At 41.4% G+C, this 18,216-nt stretch overlaps 1 protein-coding gene and 1 long non-coding RNA gene across 30 annotated transcripts in view; one reads left to right on the top strand and one right to left on the bottom strand.

Moving 5' to 3' along the window:
* MAML3 (mastermind like transcriptional coactivator 3) overlaps window positions 1-18,216 on the bottom strand; it is a 599,968-nt gene that overhangs the window by 447,992 nt on the left and 133,760 nt on the right. The window lies entirely within an intron of this gene.
* On the top strand, window positions 12,611-14,738 carry LOC125753042 (uncharacterized). Its single transcript, XR_007403915.1, has 2 exons — window positions 12,611-12,730; window positions 14,249-14,738. It is a non-coding gene; the product is annotated as an uncharacterized LOC125753042 (long non-coding RNA).

Here is an 18,216-nt window from a genome sequence, read left to right as displayed (position 1 = left end):
CCAGGCACAGCTCCTTTCCATCAAGCTTTCTGTAACCACTCTCTCCTCTTGACCCTTTAGGTGGCAGCAGGATCTATTTCTTGCCCTTCTTGGCTTCCTGAACTCCTGCCCATATTTGCAAATACTCCTTTTATCAAACTCTTCTCAGTTACCCAGTTTGAAGATGCCACCTGTTTACTGCTGAGATTTTGACTGATACACTATCAATAATTTGTTGTTACATGAGTGAATGACTGAATCTCTGTAAGAAAATGGAGATTTGCAGCAAACATGGTAGCTGTGGGGACGGTGGCAATTCCCTCATTTCAGTAACTTAGCACTAGAAGCAGGGAGGCAGGGAACAGCCACCTACGTCCAGACGGCGAGGACATATGGGCCATCTAGAGGGGGAGGAGGGCACGAAGACCCATGCACTGAGGCACGGAGCCGACCCTGAAGCCACCACCAGTGGGAACCACAGCAAAGGAGATACCACCGGCAAGACACGCCAGGAATCCCAGGGAAGGGACAGAGTGTAGGTCAGGCTGTGATTTCACAACCCTAGAGGTGGAGGCTGGGCCAGAGAAACGATGCCTCCTCTCTCACTTCTTCCTCCTGCCCCACCCACTGCTTTCCTGTGGCCTCGCTGAGCTTGGGTGGCACTCGTTATCGAAGAAATGAAAATGAGAACAGCCTGGATAATATTACGGCTGCAAATTCAGCAGTTATATAACTGGTGGAACTAATATACCTGTGGACTTCAGTAGCGTTATAAATCAATGCAACTCTTTCAGAAACCTCAGTGACAATACGTATTGCATTTTAAATAAAACTTTGTATCTTGTGACGCTGTAATCTCCTTCCTAATGTTCAACCTAAAGGATGTTTGTGAAGACAAATTCGCGATGCTGCATTATCCCTAGAGTTGGACAATGTGTAGTATATAATATTCAGTAAAAAGAATACAACGTAAACATATAGGTACAATGAGCAGATATATAAAACTAGATATGCATCTGGGCAACATTTGAAGAGAATAGGCAGAAATGAAAAGAGTATCAATAATTATTTTTCCTAAAATTCTTTAAGGTTGCTATAAAATTTTTTCAATCTAAATAAAAAAATATATATGTATATATTTCTAAATTTTAAGTGGATACCACAAACAAGGGTCATATCACTTTCTTGCCTATAACCCTTCAATCCTCCAATGGTTGCCTCATGGAATAAAAATACTATGCAAATTTCTTTCCATAATCTTTAAGATCGGACATGGCAGGCCTCTGATACCACTTGGATCTTGTCTGCTGTTTCTTTTCCCCTGTCTACTATGCTCCAGCCATCCAGAGATTTTATATCCCTCACAAACACCAAGTTTACCCCATTTAGTCTTTATTCCTGCTGTTCTCTTGGTCTAAAATGTGTTTTCTTCAGATCTTTTCCTTTTAAAGGTTTGTTTATTTACTATATAAGAGATAGGGGCAGAGCAGGATGTCCAGCAGACTCCCCATTGAGCACGGAGCCGTATCTCACAACCCTGAAATCATGACCTGAGTTGAAATCAAGAGTCAGATGCTTAACTCATTGAGCCACCCAGGCGCCCCTATCTTCTTCAGAACTTCATATGTCTGCCTTTTCTCATTATTTAGATACTGCTTCAAGTGTCACTTTTTCAAAGAAGCTGTAGAGATATTGTCTGTTACCTACTCAGCAACTGAAGGTTCCTGGCTCCCACCATGGAAGTTCCTGAGGGTCAGATATTCTTTCCCTGCCTGTGGAAACGAAGATGAGGGCACATGACTCAAATGCAACTAGTTTGTTCTCCACTCTGGGTTTCAAATCTCAAGACAATGGTGATGCCTGGGGGCAGGGGCGGTTGTAGTTTTCACAGCAGCTCTGATGTCATGGAGAGTCCAGGAGAATGCTGGCAGTAGCTAAGGTTGGTGGCGTTCACCACAGTGATGGTTGTCCAGTGACGGTGCTCTGGGGTGGCTGTTGTGGGGCTAGTGTGCCGACTGCTATGTGATTTTATCTTGGTTGTGTTTTACCTGCTGTAGGTCCTGCTGAAGCTGAGGTCTGCAGCCTATGTATCAATGCTATTAGCTACCTGAGATTCTTGCCCAAAATGTATTCTCTGCTTAAGTTAAGCAGAGTTGTCTTTTATTGTTTGCAAACAAGGACCCATAGCAAAGAATTTCCCCGAAAACCTAAGCTAAGGCAGCCAGCCCCCTACCCTGGTTATTCTGTGCCTAGAGCATTCAGTTCTTTATAGCATGTACCACTACTTGGAATAATTAAGTTGTGTATCTGTTTTTATCTGTTTATTGTGTATTCCTCCCACTGCAAAACTGTCCATTCCATGAGAATAAGAACTGTGTCTGTATCCTCTGTATCAACTAAAATAATGCCAGGCACATAATTGGTACTGATAAATATTCATTTCATAATGAGAAAGACAGTAGAATGGATGGTAGACACAAGATTCAGGAAGACCTAAGGACCAAAATCAATGTGAAGAAATTTATTTTTTTAAAGATTTTATTTATTTATTCATGGGAGACACAGAGAGAGAGAGAGAGAGACAGAGACACAGGCAGAGGGAAAAGCAGGCTCCATGCAGGGAGCCTGACATGGGACCTGATCCCAGGTCTCCAGGATCACACCCCAGGCTACAGGCAGCACTAAACCTCTGGGCCACCAGGGCTGACCCAATGTGAAGAAATTTAACAGAGTAAATGTGAGAGCTGACTTTAAGTTCATCAGTCAATTGTATATGATCAGAAAGGGCTTACTTTCTACAAATTTGAATGTTAGAAATGAAAAACCTATGGGTTGTGATAGATGGCAAGCTCAGTAAGAACTTGACTTTTAAAAGGGGGCCAAAGTAATCTTATTCTATACTAATAGAAATACATAAGGGATTGATGCTTCTGGCCAGGATGAATTAACCAAAAACCAGATTTATCTTCCCACTTCAAATAACAAAAGCTCTGAACAAAAATGTGTAAAACTAATTTTTCTGGACATTGGACAACAAGCGGCACAGGAAAGTGATCACTGAGAGAAGGAAACAAACAGCTGACCTCTATGGTTTCCTGGTGTACTGCCCGGACAGAATTTGCAGGCTGCAGGACAGAGAGGGGGAACCCAGGCAAAGGCTGGCCATCTCCCTAAATTGAGAAGATAGAGTTGGGAGATATGAAGGAGGTCAAGTAACTTACATTTAGGGGTCAGTGCATCAGAAAGAAGAGAGCTTCACAGAGAGAGGGAGAGAGAGAGAGAGAGAGAGAGAGAGAGTCCCAGAAGTCATCAGCTAAATGCCAATTGGTGCATGTGAGTGAGAAATAACCTGAGACTAGAAGGACCTCTCAGAGGGCAGAGGTAGCAATTTGTGGGGAATCACACAGTCTGGGAATATTTCCATGCTCCCAACACCTAGAGTGGGGAAACCTCAGCACATGAGGCATCAGATAGATACTCAAAGGGTATTGGGGGTAAAATTAACATTAGACTAGAGAAATTGAATGGACAGTTTAAAGCCTTCTCTCTCTCTATCTCTCTCTCTCTCTCTCTCTCTCTTACACACACACACACACACACACACACACACACACACACCCTCCAGGCTTAGGTAATTTCATTGGTGAATCTACCAAATATTTAAAGAAGAATTAATACTAAACACAATTTTCTCCAGAAAATGGAGTTCTCGACTCATTTTTTGATTCCAGTGTTATCTTGATATCAAAACAAATATATTATAGTAAAGGAAAACCATACACAAACACCCCACATGAAAACAGACTCTGAAATTCCAAATAAAATTTTTAGCAAACTGAATCCAGTAATACATAGAACAGGGTAATACATCATAGACAAGTGGAGTCTATCCTAGGAATGCAAGGTTGCTTTAACATACAAAAATTAATGTAATTCACCACGTTGACAGGAGGAAAGAAAGAAGGAAAGAAAGACTTCAAACAAGACCATACGTTCACCTCTATAGATTCATAAAAACATTTGACAGAATTCATTTCTAAAAAAAATTCTCAGCAAATTTTTTCTTTTTTTTTCCAGCAAATATTTTCAATCTGATAAGAGGCATTTACAAAGAACCTACAGGTAAATTCACGTTTTACGGTGAAAAATGGATTGCTTTCCTCCAGGATCAGGAATAAGACAACAATGTCTGCTCTTACCCCTTCTACTCAGGATTGTGTTGGAAGTACTAACCAGTGAAATAGGCAGATTGGGTAGGAAGAAGTAAAACTATCTTTATTTGCCTACAACCTGATTATCTATGTGGAAAATCCTTAGAAATAATTAAAAACCATATGATTTCACTCATGTGAAATTTAAGAAACAAAACAGATGAACATGGGGAAGGGAGGGAAAAATAAAATAAGATAAAAACAGAGAGTGGGGAAAACCATAAGAGACTCTAAAGTATAGGGAACAAACTGAGGGTTGCTTGGGGAAGAGGAGGTGGGTGGATAGGGTAATTGGGTGATGGGCATTACAGAGGACACTTGCTGTGATGAGCACTGGGTGTTTTATGCAAGGGATGAATCACTAAATTCTATCGCTGAAACGAATAATACACTATATGTTAACTGACTTGAACTTAAATAAAATCTTTAAAAAAGAAATAATTTTTAAACTCTTAGCAAGGTTTTAAGATACAATATTGATTTAAAAATCAATTGCATTTTCATAGGTACTAGCAACAAACAATTGGAAGTTTGGAAAATGGTATCATTTACAAGAGTGTAAAAATAGGACACACTGAAAGAAATTTGGCAATAGGTGTGCAAGACCTGTACTCCGAAAACTATAAAATATTGCTGAAAGAAATTAAAGACTTAATGAAAGGAGAAACATACTATGTGCATGGATTGAAAGATTCAGTATTATTAAGACAGAAATTACCCCCAAATAATCTAAATTTAATGCAATCTAAGTTAAATCCCAGCAAGCTTTCAAAAATATATATATAAATTGGCAACCTGGTTCTGAAACTGATACAAAAATGGAAAAAAACCTAGAATAATCAAAACAATTTTGAAAAATAACAAATTTGAAGGACTTAGGCTGTATCATTTTAAGTGTCATTGTAAAGCTCTCATAATTAAAATACTGTGGTATAAGTATTAAAAAGTATATAGGTCAGAAATAAACCCACAATGGGCATTTGAGTTTTGACAAGTGTGCGAGACAATTTAATAGAGAAAGGCAACTTTTTCAACAAATGGTGATGGAACAATTGGATAACCATACGTGAAGAAAAAAAATAGGAAAGAAGGAGAAAGAAAAAAGATGAAAGAGAAAGAAAGACGAAAAGAAAGAAAGAAAAAAGAAAGAAAGAAAGAAAGAAAGAAAGAAAGAAAGAAAGAAAGAAAGAAAGGAAAGAAAGAAAGAAAAAAGAGAAAGAGAAAGAGAAAGGAAGGGAGAAAGAAAGGAAAAGAAAAGAAGAAACACTTGGGGAGGGAAGGAAGGAATTGAACCATTTCCTCACACCATACCCAACAATTAACTTAAAATGGGTGATGGACACAGGCGTAAGAGCTAAAACCATAGACTCTCTAGACCAAATAGGAGAAAATCTTAGTTGGATTAGTGAGGTATTGATTAAATAGGACAGAAAATGTACAAAGTATAAAAGATAAAAACAAACAAGTTAGGCTTCACTGAAATTTAAAACTTGTTATGAAAAAAGAATTAAAAAAATAAATAAATAAAACTTGTTATGAAAATTAAAGAGCAAGCCACAGACTTGGAGAAAATATTTGCAAGGCATATATCCAAGAAAGGACTTGTATTTGGAATATGTAAAAGAACTTTACAACTCATAATAAAAAGAAAAGCAACCCAATAAAAAGAGGGCAAAGATTTGAATGGATATTTTTCAAAAAAGATTGAGGGATGGCAAATAAACTCACTATCGTTACTTTGGGTGAAATGCATATTAAAAATATATTAAGTTACTTAATACACATGCACTAGAATGGCTAAAATTAAAAAGACTGATGATATGAAGTGTTTGAGGTAATAAAGAATAACTGTTGATAAAGAATCATTGTAGGGACACCTGGGTGGCTCAGTGGTTGAGCATCTGCCTTTGGCTCAGATCCTGACCCCGGGGACCCTGGGATCGAGTCCCATGTCGGGCTCCCTGCATCAAGCCTGCTTCTCCCTCTGCCTGTGTCTCTGCCTCTCTGTGTCTCTCATGAATAAATAAATAAAATCTTTAAAAAACAAAAAAAAAAGAATCACTGTAAAAGAATACCTTGCCATTTGCAGCACGAATGGCCCTGTAAGGTGGTATGCTAAGTGAGATAAATCAGACAGAGACAAATACTCTATCATTTCTCTTGTATGTGGAATATAAAAATAAATAAAAAACAAAAAACTAAATATACAGATACAGACAATAGATTGGTGGCTGCTAGAAGCAGGGGGTGGTGAGCAAAATGGGTGAAAACTGTCAAAAGGTACAAGCTCCCAAAAATATTTATAAAATAGATAAGTCATGGGGATAATGTACAGTGTGCTGCCTATAGTTAATACCGTATTATATTTGAAAGCTGCTGGGAGAGTAGATCTTAAAAGATCTCATCACAGGAACAAAAATATGTGATATGTGTGGTAATAAATGCTAACCGGACTTATTGTGGGGATCATTTTGAAATTTATACAAATACTGCATCATTATGTTGTACACGAAAAACTAATGTAATGGTATATGTCAATCATATCTCAATAAAAATTACATGTGTGCATGGAAGAGTCTAATAGTACTGGCTCAACTGTTAAGAGCATTTAAAAGAAAGGAACCACTGCCATCCTCACTGGTGCTGGTGCTGTAAAATGAAAACAATTTGGCAGTTTCTTAAAAGGGTGAACATATACGCATCATAGGACTCGCCCCTTCCCCTCCTAGATTCTTGCTCGATAGGAGTGAACGGTGTGCCCACACTAAGAGTCACACTCGACTGTTCACAGGAGCTGTACTGGGCATCAAGCCACATGGCCATCAACAGATGAAGGACAAAGGAAACGCGCTCTAGCTACACCGTGGAGCCCTATTCAGCAGTAGAGAGCTAACTGGTGATGCGCACAGTAACACGAATGAATCCCAAAATAATTATGCCAAATGCAAAAGGCCAGACACAAGACAATGAGTGAGTACATTTGACTGCATGTGTGTAAAATTCTGGAAGCCACACACTAACCTGAAAGGGCTTAGTGACAGCAGATCGGGGGGTGCCTGGGGATGAGCTGGAGGGTGAGATGGGGAGAGGGGACCACCAAGGGGCACGAGGAAGCTTTTGGGAATGATGGATACGTTCATTATTTTGATTGTGAAGATTTAGTGGATTTATACATATGTGAAAGCTAATCGAATTAGACAATTAAGGGGCGCCTAATTCAGGTGGGTCAGCGGTTGAGCGTCGGCCTCCAGCTCAGGGCGTGACCCCTGGGTCCAGGGTTCGAAGCCCGCATCGGCTCCCTCCAGGGAGCCTGCTTCTCCCTCTGCCTGTGTCCCTGCCTCTCTCTCTGTGTGTCTCTCATGAATAAATAAATAAGTAAACTCTAAAAAAAGACCATACAATTAAAAATGTGTAGGGTACTGCACCTCAGTTATAACTCAACAGAACTATGAAAAAGAAAAAGAAGTGTGGGGTGCAAAACAGGACACTCGTGTCGCGGTGCCCCTCACTTAGAGTCCTCGCCCGATTCCCCCACGAGAGGCGTGCACGCTTCCCAGGAGAGAGCCGCAGGGCTGGGCTCATGGGCAGAGGACTGCAAACCAGCTCCACTCTCTCAGGGATTATTCCTGCACAAACGTCAACTAAGTATTTGTTGAATGAATGCATGGATGATAAATGAATATACTCCTCCCCCGAAGCCTGTGTGATTCCAATTTGTGCCTCAAGAAAAGCATGTCACAGAACTTCAAATAAATTCTAGACTGCAAATACAACTCCCCACATGGCAAGGGTCTACTGCATTAAACCTGGGCACCACAATTTAGGAGGTTGACGTCTACGAGAAAAAGGGAAGGGATGCGAAGTCTGGAAAATTGTTATTTATGAAATCAGTGATGTTTATTTGAGAGAAGTCTTAAGAGACCTGAACGTTTCCTTCAACAGGCAGGAGGAAGGTAAATTAAGCACATGCAGGTAGCTCCAGAAGACCAAGCTCATCACGGGGCATGGATTTGAATCCAGAAATCAGCCACAAAGCTGGGTCAGGTGCATCTTCTCTGCTTCTCCACACACCCGTACTACCCTGCACATGTGTTATGTTAACACTTAGTACACTGCATTACTGGTTTTTAAAAATGTTTTCCTGGCTAAACTGTGCACGTTTTGTTTTAGGATAGCAAGACTAAATAGTACAAAGGTGTGAATTATCCATGGAGTGCCTGGGTGGCTCAGCTGGTTACGTGTCCAACTCAGAGATTTCTGCTCAGGTCAGGATCTCAGGGTTGTGAGGTCGAGCCCCCTGTGGGGCTCTGTGCTGGGTGTGGAGGCTTCTTAGGATTCTCTCTCTGCCTCTCCCTCTGCCCTTCCTCCCCCACCCCCTATTTGAGCACATGCTTGCTTTCTCTCTAAAAATAAGTGAACCATTCCCAAATTCATCTACCATCTTAATACAATACCATCAAAAGATAAGTAGGCTTTCTTCTTCCATCCTGTTACTGTTTTGAACTTGCAAAGTGAAAAGTGTATGAAATCATTTTGAAAGAAAAGAAGTGACAATCATCAAGAAAATTCTAAAAATGAAGGGGAAGAATAATTCTATCATATTACAATGCATCTTTAGTAACTAAAAAAAAATACTTTTGATTCTGGGACCCCAATAGACAGATCAGTGGCACAGAGTGGTGTCTAGATGAATCAACTTAAAAGAATGAAATACATCAGCAAAGGGTTACATGGGACAATGTTCAAGACACTCAGCTATGCATAGTATAGTTGCTGGGGTTTTTTTTTTTTTTTGAGGATAGGTACACAAATTTAAAAGTGTGTGTGTGTGTGTATGTGTAGAATATGGTGGGATTTATTTAAAAAAAAAAAAAAACCTCAATGAGTTATTTATTTTCAATAGGAAACTGGGTGTGCCAGAACTGGGGTTAGGAAGTGAGAATGGATGAGAAGGGAATTGTTACTTTTCACTTTATTCCCTTCTGTAGGTCAAAAAACATTTCTATATGTTGCATGTATAATTTTTAATAAATTACAGAGGAAAAAGAGGGCAAGGGAGAAAAGGAGAAAGAGAAGGGCGCAGAACTAAAAATAGAATTACCATAGGATCCAGTAATTCCACTACTAGGTATTTACCCAAAGAAAATGAAAACAGGACTTCAAAAAATATACATGCACCCCTATGTTTATTGTAGCCTTATTTACAATAGCCAAATTGTGAAAGCAACCCAAGTGCCCATTGGTAGATGAATGAACGGATCAGGAAGATGGAGTACATCGGAATCTTATTCAGCCATAAAAAGAATGAGAGCTTGCCATTTGCAACAACATGGATGGAGCTAGAGAGTCTTATGCTCAACGAAATAAGTCAGTCAGGGAAGACAAATACCATATGATTGGACTCCTATGTGGAATTTAAGAAACAAACGAACAGAGAGAAAAATAGACAAACCAAAAACCAGACTCTTAACTATAGAGAACAAACTGGTAGTTAGCAGAAGGGAGGCCGGTGGAGGATGGGTGAAGCAGGCGAAGGGCCCTGAGAGTACGCTTATCCTGGTGAGCACTGAATAATGCATAGACTTGTAGAATCACTATTTTGTACGCCTGAAACTAATATAACACTGTATGTTAATTATACTGGAATTAAACTTGTTTAAAAAAGGAAAAGGGCACAGAAATAACAGAATGGAAGAGATCAAGGATGGGCTTGGAAGTTGCAATAACAAATTACTTATCTCCCTTTTCTGTAAGATGAGGGTCATAATGTCTCCTTCCCAGAGTAGTTTTGAGCCTTTAATGAAATAATTTATCTAGAGGGCTTAGCTAATAATAAACAAGAATTATAAGACATCTATAATCATTATTATTTGCTACTACTAATTGTTATTATTTATAGTAATTTTCACAATAAACGGGCGATTGGAAAGTTAAAGGAACACCTCAGATTCGTTCACAATAACCTGAAGGGTAAGCTCAGGGAAGCATGATGGTAATGAGATGATCACCAGGAGAGCTTTAATGTAATCAACTGCATTGCGCTCCGTCCGAAGGAAGAACATGTTAACGGAAGTGTGGGTATGATCTGCGTGGAACCTGGGGAAGAGGCTATTAGGGGAAATGAGACAGCCTTCATCTGCTAGGAGATGAATGTTGAGAAAAACAACCTTGGGATTAAATTTTAACTCCCTGGGGTAGACTCTGCTATGGAGCAAGAATACTCTGGTTAACCAATACTTTGGCCTTTATATCTATATTTTGGTGTAGATATCCACCTCTTTTGAGTTTGGTTGGTGTGATAACGCTTGACAATCTGATCTCATCCGAGCAGACAATCTGATCTCATCCAGACCCTAGAATTTCATAATTCTCTATAAACAAATGTTTGCTTTAAGTGCCTGATATGAATGGAAGGAAGGCAGTTCTCTGTTTTGGAAAACCAAAACTTCAAGACGAATGGACCAATGGATGGATGAGCGAATAAATTAGCACCGGAAGGAGCTGCCACTCCAATTGTAAGCTCTGCATCACTGTGTTGTTTGTGTGCGTGAGATTGCTTTGTCCTTGTGTCTAGTTGACCATCCTTTCCAGGTGCTCGACAAAACCCCACAGGAGCTGATCTTTGTGGATCTCTCAGTCTTGTTCTTCCCATTTTCCCTCACCCATGCCCTCGGGCCTTTCTGGTTTCCCCATGTCAGAATGCCGTCCCATTGGCTCCCTGCATGGTTCTCACCTTTCCCTAACTTAACACCCCAACCCCACAGTCACTTCTTGGAGTTCAGGATCAATCTCACCGATGCATCTTCCGACTGTCTTATGTGGTCACCATCACCCCATCATCACCACCACATGACTCTCCATCCCAGCATCCAGCATCCTACATAGTTTATGGAATGTTTTGGTTTATGTCTGCTGAGAAATGGAAGCCTAGATGGGATTAAACATGCAAGAGATTTATTGGGGGAATTGCCTGTGGAGGATAAAGGCAGAGGGAGCAAGAGGGAGTGAGGAGAGCCACCAGTTGCAGGTCTGACATCTGTGATAGGGAGGACAAAGAAAAGAAGGGTTGTTGGGTAGGAGGAGCCTGGAACTGCAGCAAGTTCAGGGAAAGTCTTAGCCAGGCCCATGGGGAATCTTTGAACCAAAGTCATCTATTGGAGGAATCCTGCTTCTAGAAAGAGTGGGCCTTCAGTAGTACCCTGTCATGCTCAGTTATGAGTTGGGGGCCCACAGCTTTGGTCTTGGTGCAAGCTTAATGGTGGTTCCAGAAGGGCAGCAGCTGGAACTTTTGGTCACTCATGCTCTCTGCAGTTATTTAACTGCGGGATGCATTCTCATGGTTGTCAATGATTTTAAAAAATATTTTATTTATTTATTTGAAAGAGAGAGAGTGGGGGAGGGAAAAAGGAAGAGGGAGAGAATCCCAAGCAGGCTTCGTACCCAGTGTGGAACCCAATGCAGGGCTCGATCTTACAATCCTGAGATCATGACCTGAGCTGAAATCAAGAGCGGGAGGCTTAACCAACTGAGCCACCCAGCTGCCCAAATGTAATGGATATTTGTGAATGTTTGTGTCCCTACCCAATTCATATGCTGAGGACTTAATCCCCAGTAGCATGGTATTTGGAAGTGGGACCTTTGGAAGTTATTAATTAGGTTTAGATGAGCTCACGAGGATAAAGCAGGAGCAGTGGACCAGGGAGCACTGGACTTCGGTTTGCAGCATGGTGGAAATGTCACAGATATGCCAATGGAAATAAGGAGGAGAGATAGATACCCTATAGATACATATTTCTGCTGGGATTTCTTGCTTGGCTATCAAGGGGTTCCAAGTACTCTTCCCCAAAATTTTCCTTTTTGCTTCAAGTAGTTGGAATTGGATTTGTGGGTCCTATATAATGTACTCTGGGGATGTCAGAACACAGGGCAGCTAGCAGCCACCTGGCCTTAGTTCTTATAATAGGGGGGTGGGCTGTGCTAAGAGGGGTTTTATAGAACCAGAAGAAACAAGAAGAGACTTTTAGAAATGGCTAGCCCCTGCTCTGTAGCAGGCGGGCTGCATACAGAGGTCAGAGGCCGGGATAGTGGCAGGAGATAGCGCATGGAATGCAAGTGAGCTGCCTTGGGGAGCTGGAGAGCTGGAAGCGTGTTACCCCTCCAAGTTGCCTGGCTCGACCTGCTCTGTCCTGTCAGGCAGAAGGATCATCCAGTGATGGGAGGAGTCAAATACAGTTTTTTCCACTGAAGACTTCTTGAGATTCAACCTAAATCAATCACCTGACATTTGCAGGTGGTTCTGTAATATAGTTATTGATAATTTATTAAGTATCATTAAGGTGAAATAAAGGAGGCACCCATGAAAGGAACAGCATAGGGACGCTGATGAGCGTAGCAAACTGACCAAGGGTTGCTCCAGAGGAGGAGACAGGAGGAGTGGAATGCAATGGAAATGAGAGCACAGTAGGATGGAATGATGAAGGGGAGATCATTGGAGGTAGTGTCTGTGGTATCCAAGGAGATACTACAAAGGCTAGAAGCAGGTGAGAGGAGCAGAAAGATACTCTATATTTTTTCTTAGGTGGGAAAAGGGATAGAGAGACATATGTGGGTATTTAATCATTCATCTTTATTCACCAGTATCCATGAGCACCTACTCTAGCCAGACGCCCCTTAGGTACTGATGATCCACGGTTACCAGGATCGCCTGCACTGCGGCGTGCAGGTCTTTCTCCCAAGCCCCAGTGCCATCTTTAGAGAAGCACTGAACGTGGGCTGAGGGCTGTGATGGGGAGATACCATGGCACATTAGAGGCTCCATCATGAGGAGATAAGGCAAGAGGACACAGGAGAACGGCCTTCACACAGGCCCACTGTGGCAGGGAAGGCTAGCTAAGCCCTGAAACCCATCCTTCCCTCAAAGCAAAGAAGCAGCTGCCTAGCCAAAAACTATAGCTTCTTTTGCATTCAGGTGTGGCCATTGGGAAGACTTGCCACAGGGATATGAAGACCAGTGAATGGAGGCTACTTCCAGGACAGGACTTTTTAAAAAGTCATAGACTCATCTTTAGTTGTAGCATCCAACATGTTTGTATTTATTTATTTTTATTTTTTAAGATTTTTTATTTATTCACTCATGAGAGACACAGAGAGAGAGAGAGATAGAGGCACAGACACAGGCAGAGGGAGAAGCAGGCTCCATGCAGGGAGCCCAATGCAGGACTTGAACCCGGGACTCCAGGATCAGGCCCTGGGCTGAAGGCAGGCGTTAAACCGCTGAGCCACCCGGGGATCCCCGACATGCTCGTATTTAATAACACCCAGCTATATGACAGCAAGTTCATCCCGTTTCTAGTTACATGATGATGTAATGAAATTCAAACAATTTTTCATATCTCTATTATATTAATTTTTACCATGAAATATAGCATATATGTGTATTTTTAAATTACTAACTACTTTCAAAAATATTATATAAATACTTATCCCTCAACTAAGAAAGATGCATGGGATTCCAACAACAAAAAGCAAACAACAATCTCCGCTGCATAAACTCACATACAAAAACGACAAATCACACTAAGCAACGATCCACTGTGAGAAAAGAGAGTCAGCAGAAGCATCTAAATAGGGACATGAGATCATGCAACAATCTGAAGGAGGCAAGAAATTAGCTACATTTAAAATTGTGAAAGAGATAAGATATGGAATAGAAACCATTAAGAAAAGGACTGGGGTCAGGGGCGGGGGGACAAAGAATTAATAGGAAAGAAGGAAATGGAGAAAAGAGGAAGGGACATTTTTAAGCTAGTTAATTCAAAATCTAAGGGGCGCTTGGATGGCTCAGTCTGTTGAGCGTCTGGCTCTTGGTTGCCGCTCAGATCATGATCTCAGAGTCAAGTGATCGAGCTCCAGGTCAGGCTCTGTGCCCAGTCTGCTTGAGATGCTCTCTCCCTCCTTCCTGCTCCCCCCGCCCCTCCCCACCTCGCTCCCTCTGCCCCTCCCCCCACTCATACATGCGCGTTCTCTCGCTCAAATAACAAATCTTTTTTTAAAAAAAGGTACCATCTTAAGTTCAGATAGAAAAATGAACAAGACATAAGAAGACAGGAACGTTGAAAAGAAAGAGGGTGAGCAGAGGAGGACGATGGAAGGAGAAAACTCAGCACCAAGTTAAATTAACAGCTAAGTGGAGAAATATACTGTACTTATTGCCAAAAAAGTAAAAGATAACAGTTCACCAAGAAAGATGACTGGTTTCTGGCCTTGACACCTAAGAAAAATTTATTTTGGAAACAGTTTTAAATAAGATGAATTAAGTAGCATCGTGAACTCTGTCCTCAACAGTAGATGTACTGAAAATGCAGAGGGTTTGCATATGCTTTTGGTTGCTCGGTCCTTGATGAAAGCTGAGGACATGACTTAAATCATAAAAGAAATTCTCCAGAAAGTAAGGATGACACAACTTGCTTTTAGGATGACAAACCTTACTAGAAGGAAAAAAAAAAAAAAAAAACCTAAACGCAGTGACACTATGTAATAATATACATATTATGAAAATGCCATAACATTTGGAAACAACAGAGAAAATCTCACTCTAATTCTGGGTTTCTCAACCTTGGCACTGTTGACATTTTGTACTGGATGATTATTTGTTGTTGAGAGCTGCCTCAGTGTTGTAGGATGATTAGCAGCACGTCTGGCCTCTGCCCAGTAGAGGCCCACCCCATACACCTCTTCTAGCCAGTGAACAACCAAAAATGTCGCTAGGTCTTGTCCAAAGTCCCCAAGAAGCAAACATTAACCCTAGGTGGGAACCACTCTTCTAATCATATCAAGTAAAGACAACTTCATCTGAGTAGTCCATATCTCATGGTAGTTCTATCTACATGATACACATACTGTACCCTATGTTTTCCATTCAGAGAATGTTGTGGATGGCTAGTGCAGACCTGCTATCCGAGAAGGATACCCAAGACTTTTGTAAACTCCCAAATCAGTAAATACCACTTTAGTATATAACAGCTCCCATAATTATGTTGAGAATAGAGATGGGGGGTGAGTGAAACTGCTCCAAGGTTCAGACCACGAGCCGTTAGCAAGGTTCATTCAGCAACTCAAGTATCTGGGTGTCCCCTCTTCAACCTCGCAGCTCACTTTAATCAAATTTGTCTCAGCTACACTACAAATCAGTATAAGTCAAGGGTTCCAGGGTCTCTCTGGAGTACTTCAAACAGTGGATCTAAACTCTTCAAACGCCAAGGGACTGCTGTGGATCCCAGGGCCTGTGCTGCAGACACGTTAACAATCCTGGGAGGAAGGATAGAGGTCCATGAGCTCTTGCGGGGTAAAGCCTCAGAGGGCATTCATTTATGTAAGATAAGGCCATAAGGCCTGTACATTTTTTAAAGTGGTTTGTTTTATAGATAAAATTTTTTCAAAATATAAGAAACGGGCAGAAGAGTGAGATTTGGAAGTTAGGGTGCAAGCAGGACCCCGGTACTCGATGTTTCGCATCACCTCTGAGGCCCCTAAGACTTTGTACAGGTGTAACCGAGCCCAGGAGCTGCAGACCTAGCCTGGGAAGTTCACCGTCTGCACAGAAGAAGGCACTGCAAATTGTTTCTGGTCATAGATGCGCTGAGGGGCCGCTTCGATTCTGGACCTCAGAAACAATCTGAACCTAATCTCAGACAAGGCCATGCATGAAAATACTCTCCGGTGTAGACAGAGCATGCTAGGACAGAGAAGCAGATGGGATTGGAATAAGAAGATCTTTGTTCCAATGAGGACTTTGCTCCTGACAGCCTTGCCTTCCTAAATAGTGGTTTAACTCCTGCCAAGTCCAGGTTCACTGCAGACCCAAGGCCGCTGCGTTTTGAGAAAGAAATGACAATAAAGATTGTGAAAAAGTATTCTGAAGGCTTTAGAGTGCCAGGCTCGTGCGGCAGTTTCATCGACTCCCAACACCCCTGTGCCACCAAGTCACGGAGAGGAGGGCATCATTCCACAGGGATGATGGGGCAGCTTGTGGCGCCGCTTCCCTCTCAAGCTGTAGAAGGCCAGAAGCAAGGGTAACTTGCAGACCTGGGGATTAAACCGGAATGTGTTTGTCTTTGTGCTTACACCCAGAGGGTAAAGTGAGATGGTGAAATGACAGGAAAGCTGTTCACAAAGTTTTCAAATCATTGAAGCCTTTAGTCCCCTCTTGGCCTCACGTCCCATGGCCCAAAACTTGATGATGCGGAGCAGAGAGGAAAACACAGCATTTTGTGCCTCTGTCACACAAAGGGACTCCTCCGAGAGTCACCTAATGTCTCTAGACCTCGGCTCTCTCACTTGTCAAACTGGAAATTTGAGGAGTCAATTCAATGGTTTGTATGCCATCGATACAAAGCCTTTTGCAAATAACAGGTATTGGCAATTTTTTTGTTTGCTATCTGCTCCACTGGGACTTAGTATAAAGATAAGTGAGGAAGGTCAGAGATACAAGTGAATAAAGAGGAACTTGAGAGTTGCCTCTAGATTTTCAAAATTTGTTGAACTGAAGTTTAGCTAGAAGTTGAGATCTATTTCGCTGCCAGAAAAAATAAATGTTTGCACATCAACATAGGTGAATCTCAGTATGTTTTGTGCAAAAAAGAAAGTCTCAAAAAAGTACACAGAATACAATTCCATCTATATAAAATTCAGGGATACATGCACACCAATAACTGCCTAGTGATATGTACTTCTGTAGTAAAATTAGAAATAAAAGTGTAGGAGTGGTAATATGTTGGGGAGGGTATAAAGGGTATCTTAAAAGGTACAGAGATATATTCCTTAAGTGGGATGGTGGGTGCAAGCATGAGCATTTTATTATTTTCTTTTAAACTTAGTTTATTGGGGTGCCTGAGCAGCTCAGTCAGTTGAGTGTCTGCCTTCAACTCAGGTCATGATCCCAGGGTCTTGGGATTGAGCCCCGCATCAGGCTCCCTGCTCAGCAGGGAGTCTGCTTCTCCCTCACTCTCTGCCCCTCATCCACCCCCAACCCAATTACATTCTCTCTTTCAAATAAATATTTTTAAAAATATTTAAACTTATTTTATTTTTTTAAGATTTATTTATTTGAGAGAGAGAGAGTGCACGCACAAGTGAGCAGGGGTGAGGAGGGGTAGAGGGAGAGGGAGAGAGACTCTCCAGCAGACTCCCTGCTAAGTCCAGAGCCCAATCCTGGGATTGATCCCAGGACCGGAAGATCATGACCTGAGCCAAAATCAAGATTTTGAAGGCTTAACTAACTGAGCCACCCAGGCGCCGCTAAACTTAATTTAAATAGCAATAGTTTAATAAGAATATAGTTATTTAAACAATATAGATCAGCATATATGTATATACACACATACAGTATCTATAGTATATATATATTATATATATATACACACATTCGGTATATACTATATACATAATAAAACAATTTTAAAAGATTCGCCATGCTTCTAGAATCATACCATAATAAAATCTTATTGATATAACTTTTTTTTTCCCTCCTAACTTGTTTATGGCTCATCTGGGGCCATCAATAAGCCTCATCTTGTACCAGTGTCCCTCTCCTCCCCTACGCTCTGCCCATTACGGAGGTCTCAGGTTCTCACCTGTGCCCAGCACCTGCTGCCTATCTGTGGGGCTTGGCACCTGCTGTTCCTCTGCCCAAGGGGCTCCCTCTCCAGTCTCTCATCCTTTGGGCTCAGCTAAACCATCATTTCTTTTAGGAAGTCTTTCTGACTGAGTTAGGTTCTCCTGTGACAAGCTTCCAGAGTATCCTGCATGTCTTCTTCCTAATATTCATCACACTTGTAAATACTTAATTTATGTCTTTTCAACAGACTGTAAACCCTAGGAAAGCAATGCCACATCTGTTTGGCTTACTGCTGAATCACTAGCGTCTAGTTAGTGAGCATCTAGTGAGCATGCAGTAATATGTGTTGAATGAATGAATAATGAATGGATGGATGGATGGACGGATGGGTAGATAAATGCCAAAGCCAAA

The sequence above is a fragment of the Canis lupus genome, chromosome 19, assembly GCF_003254725.2.
Source record: "Canis lupus dingo isolate Sandy chromosome 19, ASM325472v2, whole genome shotgun sequence".
Taxonomy (NCBI): Eukaryota; Metazoa; Chordata; class Mammalia; order Carnivora; family Canidae; genus Canis; species Canis lupus.
The sequence above is the reverse complement of the archived record's forward strand: the minus strand, read 5'-3'. Positions and strand labels throughout refer to the sequence as shown.